General features: G+C 43.4%; 2 protein-coding genes across 3 annotated transcripts in view; one reads left to right on the top strand and one right to left on the bottom strand.

Moving 5' to 3' along the window:
- Nucleotides 1-18,694, bottom strand: part of TMEM200A (transmembrane protein 200A) — a 46,911-nt gene that overhangs the window by 27,324 nt on the left and 893 nt on the right. The gene's annotated exons all lie outside the window — the stretch shown is intronic.
- Nucleotides 18,310-18,694, top strand: part of SAMD3 (sterile alpha motif domain containing 3) — a 37,576-nt gene continuing 37,191 nt past the window's right edge. The window contains exon 1 of the mRNA XM_080999690.1: nucleotides 18,310-18,580. The gene's annotated coding sequence lies outside the window, so the exon portion shown is untranslated. The remainder of the gene's footprint in view (nucleotides 18,581-18,694) is intronic.

The following is an 18,694-nucleotide window of genomic DNA, read 5'->3' as shown; positions in this document are numbered from 1 at the left end:
AGAAAATATACTTTCTCTGTCACCCACTGTTTTTCGGGATCAGGGCCTCTGTGTTTTGCTTCTCTGAAATGTCAGTCTTGCACAACCCTTTATTAAATCGGACAGCATCTATTTTGCTGTAGGCAGTCTTATGGACATGGACAGGCAATTTTTGCTTGGGAAGATGTGCAGAACAACTAGCCACCAAATCTAGTCATTAATTTGTTCGGTGGGCTTTCCATCCCACCCAGAACATATACTGTCCATCAGAGCACTGCTGTTGTCCATGCCCATTAATTGCTTCCTCATAAATAAGCTGGTGAAACCTGTGGTTACTAACACTGGTCTTTTAGAATGCAGCAAACCAGAATTTCTTCCTGACGGTCAATGGCACCTTCTTCCAGACTGCAGTTTGTTGAACAGCAACAATGCAAATTTTAAAACCAGCATTGAATTAAATCAGATTCAAACTGCACGTGCATGGAGCACATTTTAATTTTTAGGTGCCTAGCCTCAAAGGTTTTAGGTGCTGAAGCCTCAATTGAGGTTACTGGGGTACAATAACAAATTCACTCTGTGCCTACATCTACCTGTGATTCCTCAGCACTGCACAACCAACAGTGTGGCATAGACTGTAGAGAGGGGAATGGATTAATGGAGGTAGGCTAGCTCATATTGATGGATAGCTGCTGACTAGACAATAAGCATCAATTTTTTAAATATGCAACTTCTTGGATCTGCTGCTCGCAGGGAGCAGAACTGTGAAACATCCAACACCAGCCTGCACACTGTAATTTTATTTAGTCCAATTCCTGCATGGTAACAGGAAATCCAGAGCTAGGACATCCCAACAGATGACTGTCTTGTGCTCCTGCAAGGAACACAAGAAGATTCCTTCTGCTCAAATCAAAAGTTCATTCGGTCAGTTCAGCATTTTGCATCTTAACAGGCAGATGCTTTTGGAATGCCACAGGTAGGGCTTGAAGGTGTGTTCTTGTTTGTCATTAGCAGAGAGTTATCTTTAGAATCATAGAATTGAAAAGTTGGGAGGGACCCTGAGGATCATCTAGTCTAACCCTCTGAAGTGCAGGAATATGTAGCTGTCCCATATGGGGACTGAACCTGCAACCTTGACATTATCAGCATCATGCTCTAACCAACTAGATTACCTGACTATCACTGGTGAGTAGAACTTGTTCTCAAGCTACCAGGTTCTCCATCCTTTTAAAACATGATGATTATTATTAAATTCAGTGCCTTTTGAACTCTTGTCAATTGTCTGTTCTGCAAAGAGCTCTGCTAGTTGTCATTTTCTTCTACTTCATAGATCAAGACTCAGGAAATTAAGATAATGGCTAAAGTAAGTAGTTTGTCTGTGTTTTTTATGTGGGATTTATTTGGGAGGGCTGACTATATCTTTCAGGCTACCTTATCCTTGCCTCAAGGCTATCTGGAGAAAGTAATTAAAGTGAAGTGAACACTAATTAGCTGTTTGCTTTACTGCACCTGCCTTAAGAGAAAATAGCCTGGAAACTGCTTGTGTATTGAGGGCTATGAAAGGCAACATGTGGTTATTTCTTGAATAAAAAGGCACTTAACATAATACTCACAGACCATTATGACTCAACATGCTTGTGGCCTCAGACTGAGCTCTAACAAACTCTGGGTCAAATTAAAGGGGGAGGGGATGAGAAAGGAGATACAGCTGCTGAAGCCTAGTAGTTTTGTTATAAATAACGGGCCAGTTTCGGCAACCAGATTTTTTGTTATGTCATTAGTCAGCTGAGTCTGTGAAACTGAACCAGCAATTAAAGGCTTTTATGCAACTGTGGCCATATTTTCCTTTCCTATGTTTTTTTTTGTACTCCCTTGAAACTCCATCCAAGTATTTTATTATTCTGAATGTGTTTCATCCTGCTTTTCTTCTTTAAATTCCATAACACAAAAACAGCTGTACAGTCATACCTCAGGTTACAGACGCTGCAGGTTGCACGTTTTCGGGTTGCGCACCGCGCCAAACCCGAAAGTACCGGAACAGGTTACTTGCGGGTTTCGGCGGTCGTGCATGCGCCGAAACACTGAATTGCGACCTGTGCATGCGCAGACACGGCGCTGCATGTTGTGAATGCTGCGGGTAGTGAACGTGCCTCCCGCATGGGTCACGTTTGCAACCCGAGCGTCCACTGTACTTCTTAACGTGTTTTCTAAGGTCTATGCAAGGTACTGGTAGGACAATGACAAGGTGACCAAGGGAAGGGATGGCTGGACCCTGACTAGGAAGAGGGGGGCAGTGGTTGGTGGGGACCTGTACCAGACAGGAGGCAAGAATCAGAGGCAGGGAAGCTTCAGAGCTGGAGGCAGGTCAGGCAAGTGAAGGGCAAGATGCTTCACAACCCTCTCCTGCACCACTGTCTCCCAGAGAGGAGAGAACTGAAGTGGGAAGAGCAGAGGCAGCTTCCATGCAGGTGCAGTCTCCGCTCATGTGTGCAGCCCATCAGGGGAAGGTACATAAACTGGTGGAGGAGGGGGTAGTCCCCAGTTGCTGCAACTGCTCCACAGAGCACAGACCTGGGAATAGCTGCCTAGACGCTGGGCTGGGAAGCACCCTTGACAGTCTGAAAGATTAAACAGCCACCTCCTACCAAAGGCAGCATACTAAATAAACAAATCTATAGGCTATAGACTTCTGCGAAGCAATTTGAAATATTGTTCTACATGGTATACATGGTATACATGGTATATCAATCATGACTAATTAAATTGCCCTGTGATCTTCAGATGAAGGACAGTATATAAATTTAATAAGTAAATAATACCAAAAACCCCAGTAAGTTAGGGATGGGGAGAAGAACAGCATGCTGTTGAAAACATGGCCTAACACATGCCAGGATCCCCCAGCATCTGCTATGCAACCTAAAGTTCTATTTCTAATGAGTCGTCATGACTGGCAGGTGTGGCTTCGCTATAGGTAGGGTTGGGGTGGAGCAACTAGGAACACCCTTACCTGGTGGAGCCAAGGGGAGGCCAGATGGAAGTGGTTTGACAAGGTGTCTGGGAACTGTACTACTTCCATTTTTGGCAGGCACCAGATGCCACAACTCTTTTCTCTCATTAACCTTACTTAAGGTTGGCTTAATATAATAAAACTCTAAAACCACCATGTTTGTTGTTGTTTTGTCGTTTAGTCATGTCCAACTCTTTGTGACCCCATGGACCAGAGCACGCCAGGCACGCCTGTCTTCCACTGCCTCCCACAGTTTGGTCAAACTCATACAAACAAATAAAGCAACATTTCAAACACAGTTTTGCAGTAAAAATGCAATAGAAGAGAAGTGTTTAACATCTGCAGAACCAACCCCCCACCCCCAAGGTATTTAGCCTTCATTTAAATATGTCCCCTTTGAAGAGTTCAACAGACAGGGTGCCACCACTGAGTATGTTTGATTTGTTTTTTAAAAAAGCTTCCAAACCATTTCTCTACTTATGGATGTTTCTCATTGTTTTACTTTGGCTGTGTATTTGATATATTCTGGAATTCAAAATTTATTTACCCCAAACGTGCTTGTTAAAATGCTACAATGTAATGGATTTATTCTTTGCAAAACTAGAAAACACAGCAGCAAGCCTGAGAAATTGACATCTCTGCTCCGATGCTTTGCAGACACCTTCAGAAATGAACCTGCTCTCTGCTTGTGGCACACTCTGGTTTGTATTGAATAGAAACACAAAGAGAACTTTTAGTCACCCTGGAAAAATAGCCAAAATTAACAGCAGTGTTTTTCCAGAACCTCTGCCAGAGCTGAACAAACAACTAGCCTGGGTTTAATGGGAAGTGCTTCCAAAGAACAGAGAATCAGCCTGTAACATGCAAAATTTCTCTCTAATTCAACATGCATGTGACCACACCTCCCCACCGCAAAACTGGCTAAACTAGACATGATGTTTAGTGTATGAATGGCCAGTTCAGAGGCTACATTCTGCTTCCAAAGTCCAGTATTTAGAGTGTAATAAAAGTCCTACTGAATCAGATGGATTATCCATTTAATTCAACAGACTGGAAACTATTTAGCATGAGGGCCACATTTCCTTCCAGGGATCACCAAACCAGTGGTGGATGGGGCCAAAGGCAAAAGTGAAAAGAGGAGAAAATGTGGATTATAAAGCATAACCAGAATTCGATGCTGTAGTTGATCCAGGCAAAACACACCCAAGGAAGCTGCATAGCAGGGCTAGTGAGCAGTTCGGCCTATGGAAAGAGGACTTTTCTGTCGGAGGGTTTGTAGCCTGGGGAAGAATCCTGAGGGTCAGACTGGGAGGCCATGTTTAGCTCCCAGGCCTGAATTCTGAAATCCTGTTTCCAAAAATAGCCAGTGTGATGCTTCATAAACGCCGCCCCCAAGTAGAGCATGAAGTATGGTTGCTTCTGCTGAACATGGAGATTCCACTTAGCAATCATGGCTCAAAGGGCTTGTCAAATCCTCTTTCAATGTTATCTCCACCAGGAATTATTACCCTATCTTGTGACAGTGAATTCAACAAGTCTCCAACACAATAAGCCTCAGACATGTTAGCCTTTTGTCATTCACTTGATCAGCCTTTGAGGACTGGTGCTGGCTAGGGCTGATGGGAGTTGTAGTCCAGAAGATCTGGAGGGCAGCAGGTGTGGGAAGTCCGGTGTAAGTGTTTCAACCTCTACTGCTGCTTACTTCCCTCCACTGTGAAAACTATCAGTTTGTTTGTTGCAAGATGGTATGGTGGGAAAGCTCAGGTGGTTTTATTCTTAAATACATGCTATTTTTAAACATTCATTTCCTTTGCTTCTGCTATATTGACCTTTTATATTGCAGGAATAGATAATGAACTCTTACTGGAATGAGATATGGGAGCACACGGATATACACATACACAGGTACAAGCAGTACTTGCTCTCACTAACTTAGCATAGCTCCAAAGGAAAGGCAAAATAAGTGGCTGTGACCAGGAGAGAAATGTATATGAGAAACAGCAATAGTCACATGCTAAGCATCACCTTTTAGGGGATGCGGGTGGCGCTGTGGGTTAAATCACAGAGCCTAGGACTTGCCAATCAGAAGGTCAGTGGTTTGAATCCCCGCGACGGGGTGAGCTCCCGTTGCTCAGTCCCTGCTCCTGCCAACCTAGCAGTTCGAAAGCACATCAGAGTGCAAGTAGATAAATAGGTACCGCTCCAGCGGGAAGGTAAACGGCGTTTCCGTGCACTGCTGTGGTTCACCAGAAGCGGCTTAGTCATGCTGGCCACATGACCCGGAAGCTGTACGCCGGCTCCCTTGGCCAGTAAAGCGAGATGAGCGCCGCAACCCCAGAGTCGGTCATGACTGGACCTAATGGTCAGGGGTCCCTTTACCTTTACCTATGCATCACCTTTACCTAAATGGATATAGAGCCTACAATACATGTACCCACAGAACATTCCATACATACCCACACCACATCTCTACATGGAGGGCACATTAATCTTAATTATTATAGCTTCAGCTCGTACACAGCCATCACTTTAACAAAACTTAAAGAGTAGACAACCAGGGCTCCTAGGACAATCACCTTGTAACTTGGCCAGAAAAGATGTGCTAGACGAAACGGGTGGAATGTTTCGTTGGTGTCTGCTCTCCTCTAAAAGGTGTGTCTTTATTTTACAAAGGAACTAGTGAGCATATTCAGCTTGTTCTGAAAAGCCTAGGTATTTTAACCACTGTCACTTCTCATCATATAGACTTTTTTAAAAAGAAAGAAAGAAAGTTCATTTGACCACACTGGACTTTCTGTGCAACATCCTTACTATTAAATCTCGTGGCACTGTGGTCATTGTTCCCAAGCAGTTAAACAACACCTCCACATTAGGCTTAAGCCCAAGGTCACCACCTGTCTTTGGCTGATTCTATTACTCTTTGGGGGTGGCCAGCATGGTTCATATCAGATGATGTAGACAACACCTCCCCTCATCCCCAGACAGCATGGCCAATAGCCAGGGATGATGGGAGTTGTAGTTCAACATCTCCGGACAGCATTGTGTTGGCTACCCATAGACTTATCTAAGATTATTGTGTCTAGAATTGCCCATTCCCTTTGATTCCCTAGGTAACTGAGTAGGGAACATTTGGGCCTCCAGCCTTAGGCTATAAGCTTCCGCGCTGAAATGCTGGGTTCCCAGGTACCTCTGTACACAACTCTATAGTATAGACAAGTCAAATAACACTATTAAAAAAGCAACTTAAAAACAGAGCTCTAAAATAACGTATTTTTTAAAAAAACTTGTTGAAACTTCTGGAAAAGGTAAGAACAGGACTACCTAGTATCCTGCCTCATAAAAACTGCAGCTATTCTGCCTTAAGCATTTAAAGATAATATTACCATTGTTAACGTTCTGCCAGAAAGAGAGATGTGCTCCACTTAGGGACCTTCTGCACAGTTTGAACATGACAGAGTGAAAAGAAATGAAATCCCCAGCAGTTCCTAAAAGAAAGTCAGGCAGCATGCACCTTGCACTTTCATGTATGGCATAATGAAGGCAATGGTTATCATAATATGTCATTCTCTTCCCAAGTTTAAATGCTTCCTACTGAGACTTTAAAAATATTTTTTCCTGAGATATTTCCCATTCTTAATTCATGGTCTTGCTTCCATTTTACTTTCTGTTTCTCACATCCGGCAAGTAGAGCTGGGCAAAAACCCATTTTCAATATCACGATATATCACTGGTTAAACATCATCAACGTATCGTGATACCTGAAATAAGGAAGGAACTACACAGAGGCAAGCAGGACAATGTCCTAGCAACTGCTACTACTTAAGGGTCTAAAACTTTTAAATGATGGTGTTATCAACCACCTCAGCAGCAGGCAAGCCAAAATGCATCCCAACAGGACTTTTGGTTTTGGGCTTGGTTACCAAATGGTGTTATTCAGGACATCCAAAGTACGGTGATGAGTCATAGTGAATACAAATAACCTGGGGCTGCCTGACTGTCAGGCAGAAGCAACAGTGGCAGAAACAGCTTGCCATGACCGCGGTACATGTCGGCCATAGCGGTGACAACCTGCAAGAACTTACGGTGGTTCTAGTGATGACAGTAGCAGCAGTGGCCTGCAAGGCCTTGCAGTGGTGGCAGGAAGTGACAGCAGTGGCGGCAACTGTGAGTCTTCACGGTGGCAATGGGGCTCGAGCCCCACATTGGGCAAAAGTGTCCTGCACTGTTAGGAGTTGGACTAGATGACTCTTGTGATCCCTTCCAACTCTGCTAACGTATGATTCTATGATATGACAGGCACACACCATCTACATTGTCTTAGTATTGGAGAATGAGTAGTACAGTTCAGAAAAAGTTGGGTCAAATCCTATACACTGCTACTTGGAATTAATTGCACTGAGCAAAGTTGCTTAGTTGGAATATGCAAAATTAGTCTGCAATAAATAAACAAATCTATATAATAAATATTAGTACAGGATTATTCAACGAAGACAACAGTTTATCTTGACACATGCAGAATATTTATTGGTTGGGAAACTGGAATGCTTCATTGGGAAATACACAATGTTATTTAAAACAGCTTCATCAGTGCTGACACTCATTTTTAGAGCTCTGATTAAAATTTAATTAAATACCCACTTTGGTGATCTGATCAGTTAGTGCCTTCTTCTGTAAGAATTACTCACTGTTATTTCCCCCTGGTGTTTGTTTGAAAAGCATCCTATACACATTAATGGTTTTGAAGCACACTGTCAATATAATGTGAAAGGGGGTAATCAACTTTGCAGAAAATTTATATATATATACAATCAGCACAATAATCTGAGAGAAGAAAGGAAAGCTGCATTCATTGTGCAAGTAGAATAGACAAGCACCAATTCTGCAGCTACAGAAGAGGGGGAAACAACTGAACCTGATGCCAGCTAATGTAAAGCACATGATCTACCCACTCTGCATTTCACCACCAACAAACTATTGCAATGCACTGTTATGGGATCGTGGGGAGGGGGCTGGTAATAGAAGGAACTGCTGAACTGATCAAACCAGTTTCTTTGTCAAGTTGCCAGCCATTTAAGTACTCTCGTCAGCATTTTAAAGAGTGGGCTATGTTGCCATAAGGACAACTAAGTGTTGGTTTTCTACAGGAGGAGGAGGAATGGACCTCTTCCCACCTCAGCTGCCTGGGTGACAGGAGATCTAGGGCATGGGTAGGCAAACTAAGGCCTGGGGGCTGGATCTGGCCCAATTGCCTTTTAAATCTGGCACGTGGACAGTCCAGGAATCAGCATGAGTAGAATGTGTCCTTTTATTTAAAATGCATCTCTAGGTTATTTGTGGGGCATAGGAATTCGTTACTTCCCCTCCCCCCCAAAAAAATATAGCCCGGCCCCTCACAAGGTTTGAGGGACAGTGGACCAGCTCCCTGTTGAAAAAGTTTGCTGACCCCTGATCTAGGGGCTAGCCTGGGGGTGAGTTTTTTGTCTGGGCAGGAAGCTGAAGACAGAGGTTTGTCTTGTTCTGTGCTGGATCCAAAGATATGGAACATGGAAACCTATGGGGGAAGCAAGGTGTGTTGGGAGTGTTAATGCTGTAAGCCCTTACACCCAATGCTCAGGTTGTTTATATGTGTGAATAAAAACATATATCCTAAAGACATGACAGTCTCCAGTGAACTTCTTTCCGAGGAAACTGAACCCAGGGTAAGCATTGGAATCCCTAGAGTCCCTTGCTACTTTGAGACTGGTTTGCATGCAATAATATAATAAATGCAGCTTGCCTAAAACAATACAGTTATTGTCTGGAGAAGTTCCTAAGGTTACACGTTCAGTGGGGTTTGAATAATCTGCAAAAGAGCACTCTGTGATGGCAAATGTTCAAATGTAAATTATTTTATGGACTACCATACACCAAGCTAACCATTACTCCTCACCTGACACCAAAAGAAAGTTACTGGTGCACAACTTCCATCATTTCTGACTCTTGACACTGCCTGCTGGGGCTGCTGGGAACTGGAGTCCAACAACATCTGAAGGGCTATAGGTTTCGCATCCCTGCTTTAAACCCAGAATGAATCTTAAGGGTACCCCTCGGGATTTGAAGCCCCACATTGGGCTTAAAAGAATGGGCTTAAGATTTATTTAAATTCAGAATACATCAACACTGTAATATGCTCTCTCTCTATAGCCCATTACAGAGACAACAACATGCACCAATTAGCTGAATAGTACAAACTGTCCAGAGAAAGAATGTAACAGTCTTGATGTTGTCTCATGAACAACAACTTGTTCTGAGCCTCCATGTCATATGTTATGATAAGTCTGATGGATCAAAACAACAGTAACGTCATCTGATTTCCTATCGATATAGAATTAAGGTCAGAGCAACTTGTGCTTGAAATGTCAATAAAAGTTTGCACCACACAATAATTCCAAGTTATAACTGAATGGGTCAGGGTGGCTTTCCAGACTAAAATGCAAAGTCAGCCATTTCAATAATACTTAATAGTACTAATCAAGGCCAATATAATGGAACATTGTTTAGGAAAGTATATGAAGAATACTCACAAAGAGTTTTTGCTTGACAGCGCTACAGATTAGACTATTATCTCAGGTCTGTACATTTGTGTTCTACCACACTTAGCAGGAGCGGCAGCAGGTTCACCCACAATATACTGCTAGGTGAAGGCGCCATCATGCTCTGGCACTCAAACCAGACCTGGGCAATGTATCTATACATCGCCCAGGCCTAGTCAGGCAGTTAACAGTATATCCCCAGTACTAAATTGCTCTTAGGGAATAGCACCACCACCAATGTTGATATTGTTGAGAGTCTGAACTGTCTGGGCTTTCTAGCTTGTTGGATTCTATGTCCTATTTGATGTACAGAACAACACCCTTAGAATGCCCTTCCCTGTCCTCTCCAAAGAGTTTATGTTCAGAAATAACTATGATCCGCTGGTTCTCTCCATCATGTTTCAGATATGCCCATTGCATCTGTGCTCTCCTTTAAAACTCAAAATACATAATAAAGCAAAAGCAAAATAAATGATTTACTGCTGCACTTTCAATGCCTAGTTCAACACATTCTTATCCCTTAGGGTTGATTCACCCTAAACCCAATGTTCTTCATCTTCTGTTGGCTATCCCCCAGTGCTCAGTTAAACAGCTGTTCTGCTACCTTGTTCATTTTAAGTGCAAACAGTCTGGTTCTATTACGGTTCAAGTGGAACCTGTCTCTTTTGTACAGGTCTAGCTTGTCACAAAATGTGCCTAACAAATTCAAATCCTGGCACCACCTTCTTACCCATGCATTGAGACTCTTCAGACCTACCGGCAAAGCTAACTCTGGTGGTCGGATGGGTAGAATTTCAGAGAAAGCTACGATGAAGCTCCTGGCTTTCAATCTCCTGCCTAGAAACCTAAATTTGCTTCCAGGTCACAGAATCACATTTGCCCACATCATTGCTGCCAATATATCATGACCACTGACTTCTCCTCAGCACTGTCTGTCACATGATAACAGGTAATATCTACAAATTTCACACCTTGCAAACAAATCACTGAATACTGCACGCCTACTACAAATGCAGATGTATTTTTCCCTAATGATAAATGATCACTATTAGGACCTCTGTCCCCTAGAAGAGAAACTTTGGCACAAGAGGGTATCTGTTTATCCTTTGAGGGATGGGTCCCTTCTAAAATGTACCATAATTTCTCTCTTCCTTAGAGTGGTGACCTCCTCTCCCAGGACTCATTCTCTGTGACAGCAGAAGCACCCTGATGTTTGTTGCCTCTAACATGTTCCAGAAGGTGTCACCCACCCACCCACCTCTCTGACCACCAACTTGTCCAGGTTGGATACGTTGGTTGGAACAAACTTGCTTCCTGAGGTTCAGGAATTAATTGCACCAAGCACACACCCAAGACTTCTGTTCTGCAGGCAGATAACCATATATGTGATATACTCAAAAATACACTGGATACCCCCACAACCATGCTGACTTTCTACTTGTATACCTGTTTGTTATTTATTGAAAACTTTTCACTTGGGAGCTTGGGATTTGTTGTCAGAAAGGGACAGGGAGAGTAGTGAACACACACACAGTTGGGATTCTGAGGTCAGATACCCAGGGCACCATATTACCAAAGTCCGCCCCTGGTGATACATTGCTGAAGACAGACTCAGCATTTGAATTTATGCCACTAACACCACTCTTAAATGCACAGTGCTGCTGCTGCTGCTGCTGTTGTTAAAACCTCCTAATACTGTGATCCCTGAGATCTGTGAAGATCCAATCAAGTAGATCAAGCCAAAAATGTGCCCCACTGAGGACGCACCTCTAATAAACTGAACTGATGATCTCTGGACTGGATTGTTGGATATATACTCCAAGGCATGCAATTGGCAGGAGTTTACAGTGGTACCTCCGGTTAAGAACTCAATTCATTCTGGAGGTCCGTTCTTAACCTGAAACTGTTCTTAACCTGAGGTACCACTTTAGGTAGTGGGGCCTCCCGCTGCCACCATGCCGCTGCCGCACGATTTCTGTTCTCATCCTGAAGCAAAGTTCTTAACCCGAGGTACTATTTCTGGGTAAGCGGAGTCTGTAACCTGAAGTGATGAACCAGACAGAGGCATAGGAAGGGGGGTGCGGTGGGTGCAGACCGCTCCGGGTGTCATGACTGAGGGGGGTGACAAAATGGCAGGCGAGTGAATGGCATACCTCATGCCCAGCGGCGGCAGCTCTTCTGTCCCGGCGGCAGACAGCAGCCCTCCTCAGCAGTGGCGAGGTGCACCTGGCTGCAGCAGCTCTGTTGCCAGGTCATGTCTGACCCAGCTACAGAGAGCAGGAGGAGAGTGAGCAGCAGCTTCCCTGCTCCTCTCCTACCCTGAAATGTGGTGCGTGGGAAGGCACCCTCCATGCCCCACCCCCCTCGAGAGAGCACCCGCCCTGGGCAGCGTGGGCATATGCTCCGCCACTGGAACCAGAGCTCATTTTCTTAAAGTAAGATCTTTGACCAATACTAGTTTATTTTTGGACAGGATGAACAAGTTCCTTTTTTAACTGATCTTTCCAAGTACTGCAGTGTAGGTCTGGAACTTGTGACCCATAAAGCCAAGCACATCCCACTAACCATGTATTGTGGTGTGCCACATGCTTGACATACACCCCTGTTCAAATTAGGGAAGGAGGGAAGGAAGGAATCTGCTTTGAACCAAGGAGGAGGCAGTTAAAGCACTGTACCTCAAAAACGTGAGTGTAACTGGAAAACTAAACCAACTGATTGAGGAAGTCATGTCAGCTTGATGTCCCACCATCAAGATAGCAATAGGGCCAAGAAAGTGGTAGCAATGGGAAACCCCATAGCTAAAGCAAGGTGCCCTCAGACCGCATCCTGGGATTGACAGATACATATGTTTGTTGTTGTTTTTACTTCCAATAGAAATTGAATGAACAGTATAGGGGCAGAGAGTGTTAATACAAGGACCAGAATGGTAGGTATTGAGGATAGCTTGACTGAGAGCTGGGAGATTACATTTTAAATCTCCACCAACAAAATATAACTGATTTAGAGAGTGCTGGATGAGTCATCTGGTTCCCAAAGCCTTTGTACGATCATGAGTCTCACTGAAATCTTGAACGGTTCTTATAGTGAAGCCCTGAAGATGATCAGTGTGTAGGATTTTTGAGATGTTAGGGGGAAAGGAAAAGGATACTATGTTATAGTTTCACTTGTGGGTAAGTGGCTAAGATTGCTTTTCAGTTGCTCATCATGTGGCCAAGGAACATTTTGGCTATACCAGTTGCTCTGGGTCCTGAAAAATTTACTTCTCTGAAGAAATCCGTAAGTGTGTTTTCCTTGCAGGATCCCTGGCTGCAGAAAACCAACAAACTCCATTCCCCAGCTTGTTACTCATCAAATGTATAAAGTTCTGTGCGCTTCCTACATTTCTTTCCAATCAGATCAAACAGAAGAAAAGTTAAACCGCTCCCTAAAGAGTGACAGTCATTGCATTCACATAGTTGCCAATAATTGCTGCTTTTATAAAGTGAAGTGCTGAGTGAGAAAGGGAAATCCTTCTTTAGCTTAGCTCACCATAAGCATGGCTGCAACATAAAATGACTGCACGCCAGTAAATGAGAAAATAACGAATATTTGTTTTACCCCACTTGGAAGATCCTGCACAAAGAAATCATCTGATCTTTGGCAAATCAGTACACACACAGGACAGCCTTGTAGAGACAGCCACAACAGGAAGCAATTTAAATTACATAAAGCACGCTGATGTGGACACACGAATGGGTATAATTGGTTTGAATCCGGCTGGAAGTGGATGCTGTGTGGCAGCTACATTCAGAGCTGACCCAATACATTTTGCTGTCTAAGCCAAAGGACAAAATTCACCCTTTCCATGTACAGAGATCAACCAGACTGACTGTTGATTCTTACTTCAATGCATTGCAGGAGGTTGGACTAGATGGCCCTTGAGGTCGCTTCCAACGTTACAATTCTATGGTTCTATTATTCTATGTACAGGTAACAGGACAGCATCATCTACGACACCTGAAAGCAGCAGGCTATTTTAGGAAGTGTAAACATACAACTCTGTTTTCCACCTGCTCATTGCTGCTCTGCACTCACCTGCCATTTAAGGTGCCCACTCACTCTGCCCATAGGGCTGGGCCTGGCAACCATCAAATGTGCCACCCTTAATTCCTATTCAAATTATTCGTATTGACTTGCTCCTAGACTTCTTGTGTTATCATATAAATGCTTAGGATTGGAGTTAATGCCAGAAAACACATATTTTTGCATAGCCATCCAACCAACCTGATATCCTCAAGTACATAAATTAAGAGTAGAATTGCTACCTTTTCTGCTTAAACTGCTTTGTGCTTTTAGCAGCCATTCAACAAGCAGAAATGAAGCAGACTTAGCTTTTCATTTTCTCCAGTCAACAAGTTGACAAAGACACAGGAGCACAGCCAGTAAAAAAGTTGGTAAGTACAGACTATGCTAACAACGAAGGGGTTTTGTGCCAGTATGAATGTGTTAGGAAAGGGCTGTGATGGGTCCAGTGACACAAACGTTTGGCATTGGTAACAGTGAGAAATTAATCCCATGCCACTGTACAAAGGGTTTCATCTCACATTCAACCCTGCTGTCATCAGCCAAGACAGTGGCTTTAAATTGAATATACTCAAGTACAACTTTTTTACACTGAGATTCTTCACCAAGCATCAAGGGTCAGCATTCCTCTCTACAAACTCATCAATTTATGCCAGATTTCATTTATCTATGGGGTGTTTGCTATTTTCCTACACATATAATTTTTAATTAGAGTAATTTCTTTAAAGACGCCACAGACTTTAATTGGGAAGGTTCTGGACCATATTGAAAAATTATCACACTTCATATCATGTAATGTTATCTTTGCTAAATTAATTCTGTTATAAAACCGAGCATAATTAAAGGGTGCTATTAATGTTTCACCTGCCCTATTCCTTTGCATACATCTAATGCATGTATCAAGTTCATGCACATAGTGAGGGGTTGTTCATGACTCTTCCACAACTGATGGCATCATCATCATCTGGATAATATGATTTTCCCTCTTGCATTAAGGACAAAGGACATCCAAAGACACATCGTCACCAAAGACACATTATAAACCATAATGTTGTGCCAATGCTACAAACCATGACAATGGTGCCAACATCAGAGGAATGCCCACTTAATATTAGTTCTATAAACTTAGTCAAAACATCTTTCTTTACCTGAATGCTAAATCCCCCCTTCCTTCAAAGGATCATGATGGGAGATGCAGTCTAACACCTGGAGGCCAGTTTGTTCCAACTGGTCTAAACAAAGGATGTCCTGATCAGTTCCCTGAATTTTTCCACCCAAATAGGGTGCCATTCACTAAGTCACATAGTCAGCATTCACATGGCAGTTTATTCCAGTTTCCCCAACATTTTCCTAACAATTTCTGCATTATATAAAGGCCACTTCCACAAATTTAGTGGTACATAGCACAAGTTTAGTGCTCATTTCTGTGTTATTTGCAGACGGGGTTTTTTTCTAGAAGCAAGTAACATGGAAATAGCTTGCACTATAATCTCCTATATTTGTGGAAGTGGCTTTTATGTCATGTGAAGGCTCAAATACAATGCAGAAATCAACAGTTAGGGAAATGTCAGAAAAACAGAATAAAGGGCCGTGTGAATGCAGTCATAATCAGTGCTGTAAGAAGGTTGCTACCTGAATGCAGCCCGACTTTTCAGGTTATCACAACAAAGGTTCCTGCACTAGGCTTGTGTATGTCTGTGCTAAGAATATTTGGTAAGAAAGTAGAATGAGGCGCCACGGCCAAATTAGGCTAATTTTTCAGCCACTAGGAAAACCAGCCAGGATATAGTACTGCTTCCCACACTGTCATCACAAGGAGCATAGCTAGCTGGTAGAATGTATGTACTGCAAGGAGAAGTTTTCCATGTTCAGTTCCCAGCAACTGCAGGTGGAACTACAAAACACTTGTGTCTGAAATCCTAGACCTCCTGCCAGTGCAGGCAATACTAAACTAGATTAATCAGTGGTATGATTCAGTATAAGGAATCTTCCTTCCTATGTTTCCCTGACATGGAATTCAATCTCCATCCTGCCAAAAAAAGGGGGGGTTATTCATAATGGCACACTTTCCCCCCATTAATGCACACAAATCAAGAATCTTCTGAATGTATTGCCAGTGTGAGACACTATTCACACAATACAGGGTGCAAGGTTTTCCAGATACATCTGAAAACATTTGTGAAGCCTTGTATGTCCTTGATGAAGGCTTTCTTTCAGATCTCTCTTCTCCATTAGCAGCGATGAGGAGAGCTTGGATAAGAGAGAAAGAGACAAGAGGCAAAGGTAAAGTGCGTTTAAGCAGCAGTGTGTGAGGAAATGTGCAAGTATTGAGGAGGAAGGTGTCAGTGTGTACATCAGGGATGGGGAAACTGTGGCCTTCCCACCATCCCTGACCATTAGCTGGGCTGACAGGATCTGGAGTCCAACAGCATCTGAAGAGTCACAGACGTCCCATCCCTGGTGTATATGAAAGAGAAAAGTCTCACAGAAGAACTGCTGGTATGAAAAGCTTTATTTCTGTGAAGCATTATGCATATTCATGTTCCCTCAAGACCTGAAGCTGCATGCTCATTTCAGGGCCACTCAATAAGTCCAAGGTCTGCGTACGAGGACAGGCAGTCTTAATTTGACCCAAACTTTCCACATGTGAAGGAAGGAGTGGCCACATTTGCATGTCACCATATGCCAGGGTTGCTGGCTTGCCATGGTCTGTTGTGAATGAGCAGCACACTGAGGCAGACTACCTGATGGCCCCTACTCCACTTCTTTCCTGGCAGAAGTGGGAAGAAACAAATCAAGCAACGGTAATTAAGTGTCTTGGTTTGCTGCTCCCTAACAACCCACTGTTTGTAAGCCAATTACAAACCATGTTTTAAGGCTGGCTAGTGAACCTGGCTTGTTAGGGAAAAACAAACTAGGAACCAGGGTTTGGATGTCAAGTTTAGTTTGTTTCTCTCACTGATGCCAGGGAGAGGTGGAAGCGATTGGGCAGCGTGCACCATCAGGCTGCACATACCCAATAAAACATGGGTTGGCAAACTAAGGCCCGGGGGCCAAATCTGGCCCAATTGCCTTCCGGATCCAGCCCGCGGATGGTCAGGGAATCGCCGTGTGGATTGGCATGAGGATTCTGATTGTTTGGGCTGCGCCATTTCCCCCCACCCCCACCTCACACACACCACTGCGGCACCTCCTCCCTCTCTCCTCCTGGCTTCACCCCGCCCTGCCTAGAGGACAAAGGGGGCTGGGCTTTGTTGAGCCACAGTTGGCTGAGTGCCATTTTAAGCAGCCCCTCTCTGGAGCCAGCCCTTTTGTGCTGCTCATCGTTCCTCCGCCGCTGCCACCGCCATCCCCTGCCACTCGCAAGGCACAGGTAAGCAGCCACCGGGGCTCGTCCGGTGCTGTGGAGAAGGGAGGGGAGTGTCAGTGGAGGGGATTTCCCCCCCAAAAATATAGTCCGCCCCCCCAAGGTCTGAGGGACAGTGGACCGGCCCCCTGCAGAAAAAGTTTGCTGACCCCTGCAATAAACCATGATAAGCCAGCACCTCTATTGTGAAGGGTGAACATGGACTGTGACTTCAGGTCGGTTTTGTTTTTTGCTCTCCTTGCAGTGCACTTCCATCTGAATCACACTGATGTCAATGAAAGAGCAACAAGTAAAATATGTTCCTATGCCAACACAATACAAATTACATATGATTTCTTCTCCAAATTGCTATATATCTGCACTTGAGCTTTTCTCTGCATGAACACTGCTTTCTGCTCAGGACAAAAGACTAATTGTTATCCATGCACTAAATTACTCAAATTGCCTCTTAATTATACTCTAACAAGTATTTTGCTAGAAAAGAAATGTTACTGGCAACATGATGTAGACACTAAAATGTTCCCATTTAGAAACAAGATGAAGCACTATTGCCAAATCATTCAACTATTCATACTTCAATCTACTAAGAATATAGCTTCTTCTTAGTAGACCCTTTTCAAAAACTCAAAAGGGAGAAATGTTTCTCTCATGCGGTCCATTATACGCAAATAGAAATTCGGCGTGTGCTTTACTTGTATGATATCAGACAACACCAGTTACAGAACCAAGTCCCAAAATATGGAATTTCTTTTGAGATGCAGTTTTACTGAGCAGGATAGTTCCATATCTAAATACCTGGTTGCAATCCTGAACACAATCTGCAGCCAATTAACACTGACGTCAATGAGCTTTAAGCAGACACACTGTGTGCAAGATTGCAACTTATATGATAAACGCACACTTATTGAATGCTATGTTTGGTAGTGGGAGTCAAAAGGAAAGCTGATACTACAGAAAAAGGTCCATTGAAGAATATGTACCAAATGCACAACCCTCTCATGCACAACTTCTGAGAACTTCAATTTAGCCAGAATTTGTTGTCTGAGCTTTCATTTTCGGTTTTACTTGGGATCCCACTTTTCAAGTGTAGTTTATCTACTGCAGTTTAAATGGACACAAACTAACAGTTCTTCCATTCCTGAAATTTTTAAACTAGGAAAACCTCTACACTTTTTATGTACTACTATAAAGGAGCAGATGGCCTGAATTCTATGTAATGTGACCAAGACCTTGTTAATTTTAAACATGGGCTATTTAAATTCTTCATTAACGGGTCATCTGAGCATGGCATGCTTCTTACAACCATCTGTCTGGTCAATTAACAATCCAGACTGAAACCCTAACCTGATTTAAGGGAAGAACGGCATGTGTTTCTTCTCATTTCTGTCATGGGAAAAATACACTCCCCTTGATAGTTTCCATCTGTCCCTCTCATCCCTGTAAATATTCGGCAAAGCAAGTGTGATTGTGTGTTGTGTGTGTAAACCAGCACAAAAATTTAAATAGAAAATGCCAAGTTCCTTTAAAAATAGACAAGAAACTACCCTTGGACGAATGCCAGCCTTTTCCCCGTCCATTTCTTGCGCCTTGAAGCTGGTAAGGAATTGTTGCTTAAGAATTTCAGAGCCAAACAAAAGAGGGTGTAGCAGCTGCACAGAGCAGCGGGGAGACTCTTCACGTGCCGTGGCCCTTTTTGGGCAAGGGTGCCCC

This window comes from Podarcis pityusensis, assembly GCF_964106645.2.
Source record: "Podarcis pityusensis genome assembly, chromosome: 3".
NCBI lineage: Eukaryota > Metazoa > Chordata > Lepidosauria > Squamata > Lacertidae > Podarcis > Podarcis pityusensis.
This window is presented reverse-complemented; position numbering and strand designations above follow the sequence as displayed.